A 7,386-nucleotide genomic window follows, 5' to 3' on the forward strand; every position below is an offset into this window, starting at 1 on the left:
CAGTCTGAATGAACAAAAAGTAATTTCTGATTCTCCTATATCCTGTGAAATTAAGGCATAACTCAAGATTTCTCTGAAGACTTACATCAGCTTGTGTTAAATACAAACCTTGCTTTTTTATATTTTAATTTTGCTATGTTCTATCATTAAAACCTTATTTGAGAGGTTTTTAAAAAAGAACAATGGGAGTATATTTTATATGAAAGACATACACTAGCTATAACATTCAAGTGATACCTAAGAGTAGAAAAAGGAAAACAAACAAACAAATATCTCCTCCAAATCCAACCCCCTCCCTATAAATCATCATTCCTCTTGGGGGACTATCAGTGCAGACATTGCTTCTTGCATTTATACAGCAACTGGGACTATGTTTCTCAAGTTATTTAAATAAAAGATTTTTAATATTAATTGTATTTAACAGAAGAAAGAAGAATTGCCAAGAAACTGAAGAAATTGCTAAACTTCAGATAAATGTTTCTTCATCACAGAGACATTCATTTCTAAAAGTTCTGTCAAAACCAAGAAAACTTTAATTAAAAATGAAAGAGGTGGAAGTCATATTTTTTTAAATTCATATTTGAATTTTGGACAAACGCTGGAATTCATTCATTTACTATCTACCACATGCATGACTCTGCAAAGGCACTGGCAATTTAATAGTGCAATCAATAAATATGAAAATTTCAGATGGGTATGTGTGCTAGGAAGAGAAATAAAGCAGAGTAAAGTGTTAGAAGGGCCAATTAAGATCGGGTAGGCATAGAGAGCTTCTCTGGGGATAAGACAAGGAACCTGAATGAGAAGGAGAACTAAGGCATGAATACATGTGGGGAAAGAGCATTCCAGAGAGAACTGCAAACGCAGATGCCCTAAGTCTGGTGTCAGTCCATTTTTGTGTTGTTATAAAGGAATACTTGAGGCAGTGTTATTTACAAAGAAAAGAAGTTTATTTGGTTCAGGGTTCCGCAACCTGTACAAGAAGTATGACGCCAGCATCTGCTTCTGGTGAGGGCCTCAGGAAGTTTCCACTCATGGCAGAAGGTGAAGGGGAACTGGTGTGTGCAGATCACATGATGAGAGTAGAAGCAAGAGAGACAGAGGAGGTGCCAGGCTCTTTTCAACAATCAGTTCTGGAGGAACTAACAGAGTGAGAACTCACTTATTACCATGGGGGCTGCAACAAGCCATTCATGAGGGATCCACCCCCATGACCCAAACACCTCCCACCAGGCCCCACCTCCAAGATTGAGGATCAGGTTTCAACATGAGATTTTAGGAGGACAAATATCTAAACCACATCAGCTGGACCAGCTGAGCGTGTCACAGCAACAGCAAAAAAGTCAATGTGCTGAGACCTGAGTGAGCAAGGGATAGGAGATGAGAGGAGGCTGGAGGCCAGGATATGCAGAGCCCGATAAGCCTGGGTAAGACATTTAAGGTTTATTCTGTTTGTAATGAGAAGCCATTCGAAGGTCTTGAGCAAGGAAATGACATGATGTGGTTTACATTTTGAAAAGATGGCTTGAACTGAGCCATAGAAAATAGCTCTGGTGGACTAGGGCAAGAGTAGAAGCAGGGAGATAAATGGACAGGTTATTGCTATCTTTCCAAAGGCAGAGCCAAGAATGGCTTTGGGCCTAAGCAATGGCATGAATGGTAGTGCCCTATATGGGAATGGGGAAGAATGAATGGGAGAGGTGTGATCAGATTCGTGGGAAGAAGTAAATAAAGAATTGCTTTGAACATGCTATGTTTGAGATACCTATGAGACAGTTGAGCTAGGAGAATAGAGAAGCCAGTTGTATTTCCAAATTTGGAGGCAGAATCAGGAAATGGGCTGGGTAAATTTGGAAATCATTAGTGTATTAGGGCTTTTGATGCCATGAAGCTAGATGAGATTGCCTAGGAAGCAAATGCAGGCAGAAGAAAATGATCTAAGAGTTGCACCTTGGGACATCCCAACATTTAGAGGTAGTGAATAAAAGGATTGAACTGAGAATAAGAAGACAGTGACAGAACTGGCAGTGGGGTAGGAGGAAAGGTAGAAGAGTACAGAGTCTCAGAAACCAAAAAAGAAAGTATTTCAAGAAAGACAGAGTAACTTAACACTTTAAATAAGCTGAAGGATCTACCAAGATGAGCATTTGGAATTGACCACTAGACTTAACATGGAAGTCATTGGTGACCTTGACAAAAGTTTCATTTGAGTGGTGGTAATTAGATCTGCTTCAAGAACGTGGGACATGAAGAAGGTAAGTATAGAAAACACTTTAAAGATGGTTTTGCCTTTAGAGAAGATAAATAAGGCTATAATTGGAGGGATATGTGGATTCCAGGGATAGTTATTTTTTATATAGGAGATATTGGGGTATGTTTAATTGGTGACAGGAATGATTCAGCTAAAGGGAAAATTGTTCCTGAAGGAGAGAAATGATCATTAACAAAGCAAAGTATGAGTAGGACAAAGGGATTGGAATCCAAGGCACAAGAACAAAACTTGGCCTTGGGCAGAAGCAGGGAGAGTTTATCCTTTATGAGAGAAGGGAAGACAAAGGATGTAAGTACTGTAGATATAGGTAGGTATGCAGCCCTAGTTATGGAAAATAAGGAGGTTATATTCTGATTACTTCTGTTTTCTTATTTAAAAAAAAAAAAAAAAAAAGCTAGATCGTTAGCTTAGACTGAAAAGGGGATGAGGGTGAGGTGGGAGGTTGGGAAGAAGGTTGAAGTGGTTATTCAGGAGAATGGACAAAGGAACTGACCAGAAAAATGGATAAGGCTTGCTGAGTTGCATGGTCCTAAATTAGAGCAAGACCATTGAGTATGGTTATGGTTTTTTCTAGTCACATTTAACTGCATAGTTACAGATGAAAACGTAAACAGAGTACTGCCTTTAGCCAAATTAGGCACGTATGACAGAGGGAGAGAGGGGTGAGAGAGTGAAGTAGTTAAGCAAATGAGTGGTTATAATGATAAACCATGGAATTCATAGATAAAAATGAAAGTAAAGAAATGTAGTAGACTTAATTGATGACTGGGAGGTCCTTATAGGTCAAATAATTCATAGAATTTAAACTAGAAGCGTGGACGAAAGATCACAGAATGGGAAACTTGAGTCAAGATTTTGGAGTTGGTGCCATTACTAATAATTGATGGCTGAACTGTGACGGAGGAAAAGAACAGAGAATAAAGGAAATCAAGAAACTGAGAGGTCAGGCTTTTGGATAGGCAGTCTACATGGATGTTGAAGTCACCAAGCATGATGATTATAGAGATAGGCAGTAAACCAATTGCTAACATCCAATGAATAAATGTTCAAAAGAGAATGGCCACAAAGATTGGGCATAAGTGCTACAAAAAGGGTAAATAGGTAGTGTAACTGATAACATTTGCTAAGGGAGTTGGAAGGCTTTAGGGAAAAAGAAAAAGCGACAATCAGGCAGCAGCAATGAAAACTCAAGGACACCTACCCCTTTGCTAGGTCCTATAAGATTGGGGTATCAGGTTAATGGGGGATTTCTTCTCTCCTTCCCAGCACTGTTCTTCTAACTTTCTCCCCTGCTCACTCATCTTCCCAGATGACCTGTTCACAGCTGAGCACAGGAGGAAAGGGAATTTAGGGAAAAATCTTACTTTGCTGATACTTTTGTGACATCTGGAGGCTCTTTTAGGGGTTTCTTGCAGTTTGGGAAACTCCAATGGAAATTTTTACGATGTGGACGATGCCTTTCCTCTGGCCTGGCTATATATGATTCCAACTCCCGAAACCTGGCATCCAGCGACAGGCCTTGTATACATTCCTGTTAGAGCCCCCACTGCCTTCCCAATGGCCCTCCTGGACAAAGTCCCTTGGGCAAAGTCTACATTCCATGCTGGTTTTCCCAATGCCCACATCTGCTGCATGGGAAACCTTCCTGAAAGCTTGCCCCTGCCAGTGGTGGAAGTGGCACCTATCCCCAAAGCAATTATCTTCCTCTTTGTTCTGCTTCCTGGGGTCAAAAGCCTGCTGCAACCTCCTGCCTTTAGATTTCATAGTCCTGAGTCTACTACCAGTCCACTGTGTCCCTTCAACCCTCAGAACACATATCAAGTTCTAAAGGTGAAGACCTTCACACCAAGCCTGAAGTGATCTCAAAGCATCATCCCTCTCAGCAACTCTCCACAGCCCAGGGAAGGAAAAACTGCCACAGCACTGCTGCCTCACTCTCCAGAGATTTTTTTTTTCTTTCTCTTTCAATGTTCGCTCTTTCAAATACTCCAGGAAAGTGATAGACTAAGGGATCAAAATATAATCCCTTAATATTCTTATACTTCTTTGTTGTTGTTGTTGTTGTTTTGTTTTTTTTTGCAGAGACAAGTGAACATTTATTTTTTGGTCCTTTCTTCCTATGTGTATTTCAAGTCTTTTTCAAAAGAAGGCTCCAGGAATCTCCAGATTCAATTATGTCCCTGGGCTTGGTCGACCACTGCAGGAGTCTTAGGGAGCCTTGTACAAATGCTAGAGTTACTCATTTACCAACATTAAACCCTAGGATAGAAGATACACAAAAGCAGGACTCCTTCCTCCATGGAATGTGCTGATTTCAGACGAGATGGCAGCCAATGTAGAAAATGCTGGAATTTTTCCTTGGAACTGGATCGTGATGAGAGGTGCTTGCCATGAACATAAACTACTATCTTTTCTTTGACGCTTCCTTTCCAGTTTTTGAAGATAAAGTAGGAAATAATTTTCTCTAAAGATACTCAATAAAAATTCCAAACAAAAAAAAGAGAAACACATGCTTCCACTTCATTGATAGAAATTTACTGCAGTTTGGCACCTGGGTCTAGTTAAGCAGGCAGATGAACTGATTGATGCGTTCACCCCGATAGCCAGGTATGCCCACTCCTTGAGGAAGCCCACTCTATTGTTCGTACCATGATGGGTCACTGAGAGATGGAAAAGGCACAAGAACCATGAGATCTCCTGGAAATGCTTCCCTGGGAAGGCAATTTCATGAATGAGATCTTCCAAGCAAATGACACCAGACTTCCCCAGGTGTTCCTCAATCACTGTTTTGTCTGTCAGAGGGAGGGTCTTATTCTTGACCTTGGCTTGTCCGCGTTTCAAAATGAATTCCAGAATAGACATCAGATTTAGAAATCCCCAGGTCACATAAGGTTCCACTATACACAGCATTTTTAGGTTCTGGAGAGTGACTTTTACAAAGACACCAGTAAAAATTTTCTTCAGGCAGTCTTGTGATGGTTCTCTGCACCAGTAAGCTCACACCATCAATCCTTTCAATGCGTACAACAAAGCCAAGGAATGTTTATCTGGCAATTCCAAGGCATGAGGTTTCACTTCTAGTCATCTGAGATGCACCTTGTCATGTTTCTGCTGCCAGAAATCATGTAGGAATGATTCCAGTGTCTTAAACCTGAACCCTTTTCCTTTCCTCTGCTCCTTCTTTGCCAAAAGTGGCTGCTTTGTCTGGGTGGCTTTGAGGGTTTGATAAGCCTTCCCCTTTTTCAGGAGATTTTCTGGAACCAAAGAGATTTTTCTTTGTTCTTGCTCCGCCATCTCTCTAGTGTTGCAGCTACTGCTTTTGGAGTCAGGGTCTCACTGTCACCCAGGCTGGAGTGCAGTGGTGCAATCTCAGCTCATTGCAACTTCCGCCTCCTGGGTTCAAGAGATTCTCCTGTCTCAGCTTCCCGAGTAGCTGGGACTACAGGTACGTGCCACCTTGCCCAGCTAATTTTTGTATTTTTAGTAGAGATGGGGGTTCACCATATTGGTCAGGCTGGTCTTGAATTCCTGACCTCAGGTGTTCCACCTGCCTTAGCCTCCCAAAGTGCTGGGACTATAGGCGTGAGCCGCCACGTCCAGCCTCTTATATTCTTAATATAAGAATATTTTTAGCCATTCCCTCCAAGAGTTCTGCAAATGGAGTCCAGCACCAAACTTTGAAACATGGGGAAAGGTGGCACCTAGTGTTTTATCCTTAGCCTTAGGAACCTCTCCAGATACCCAGACAGGAAGAGTTCGGTATTAACATGCTGCTACATTAGTAATTAATATTCTCATCCTTTTTCACTCCTAACAAAATTCAGATTTTGTTAATAATTTTTACTTCCCCATGTTTATAAATCTTGGATTTGGTTCTATAAGTATAACTCCCACAATAAAAGGACTACCAGTGTGTTGGTTTTTTTCGTTTTTTTTTTAACTTTTTCATTCCTCAGGAGGGAGGGGTGTTTAATTTCTTGGTTGACTGGATTTCATTGTCAGTTAGGTTGTTTTACTCACATATGCTTTACTCACATTATGTCTAAAAAAGACCTTCACTCAGATACTCAAAAGATATCTTAACTACATACACTACTCACATGTCACATTTTCTTCTGCTCAACACCTTATAGATATTGCTCCATTGGCTTCAACTCTAAATGATCCTCTAGTCCTTATATAGTGGACTCTTCTTTTGTGAATTAGAGAAATCAATGACAGCCTTGATTTTACAGCTGAACAGTAGGTATTCATGTTCTTGTTTTCTCCCAAGTAAAGCTCATACGTGCTATAATTCTCATTGGAGTATTTCCCTCATATGGTCTTCATATGCAAGAGATGATTAAATTGGTAGAAAATTATCAGGTCAAACCCTCTTTTCCCTTGAACTTTAGACATTGTGTTCTGGCATTGAATATTGCTATGAAAAAGTATTAGGTCAATGAGATTTTGTTTATTTGTAGGTATCTTGATTTTTCTGCCTAGGTACTTGAAGAGATCTTTCTTCTTTTTAAAAAGGTTTATAAGACATATATGCACTGAAAATCATATGAAAAAAAGTTCAACATCACTGATCATTAGAGAAATGCAAATCGAAACCACAATGAGATTCCACCTTACACCAGTCAGAATGGCTATTACTAAAAAGTCAAAAAATAACAGATGCTGGCGAGGGGAGGAAGAAAAAGGAATGCTCACACACTGCTGGTGGGAGTGTAAATTAGTTCAGCCATTGTGAAGGACAGTGTAGTGATTCTTCAAAGACCTAAAGACAGAAATACCATTCTACCCAGCAATCCCATTGCTGAGTATATACACAAAGGAATATAAATTGTTCTATTATAAAGACACACAGATGCCAATGTTCATTGCAACACTATTCACAATCGCAAAGACACAGAATCAACCTAAACGCCTATCAATGATAGACTGGATAAACAAAATGTGGTACCTATACACCATGGAATACTATGCAGCCATAAAAAGAATGAGATCATGCCCTTTGCAGAGACATGGATGGAGCTGGAGGCTATTATCCTTAGCAAACTAACACAGGAGCAGAAAACCAAATGCTGAATGTTCTCACTGACAAGTGGGAGCTAAATGATGAGAAC

The 7,386-nt window shown here is 40.2% G+C and overlaps 1 pseudogene; it reads right to left on the minus strand.

The window, feature by feature from the left end:
- Positions 1-4,829: 4,829 nt before the first annotated feature.
- LOC717398 (ribosomal protein uL30-like pseudogene) lies at positions 4,830-5,581 on the minus strand (annotated as a pseudogene).
- Positions 5,582-7,386: the final 1,805 nt, after the last annotated feature.

Source organism: Macaca mulatta, chromosome 7 (genome assembly GCF_049350105.2).
Source record: "Macaca mulatta isolate MMU2019108-1 chromosome 7, T2T-MMU8v2.0, whole genome shotgun sequence".
Classification (NCBI taxonomy): Eukaryota; Metazoa; Chordata; class Mammalia; order Primates; family Cercopithecidae; genus Macaca; species Macaca mulatta.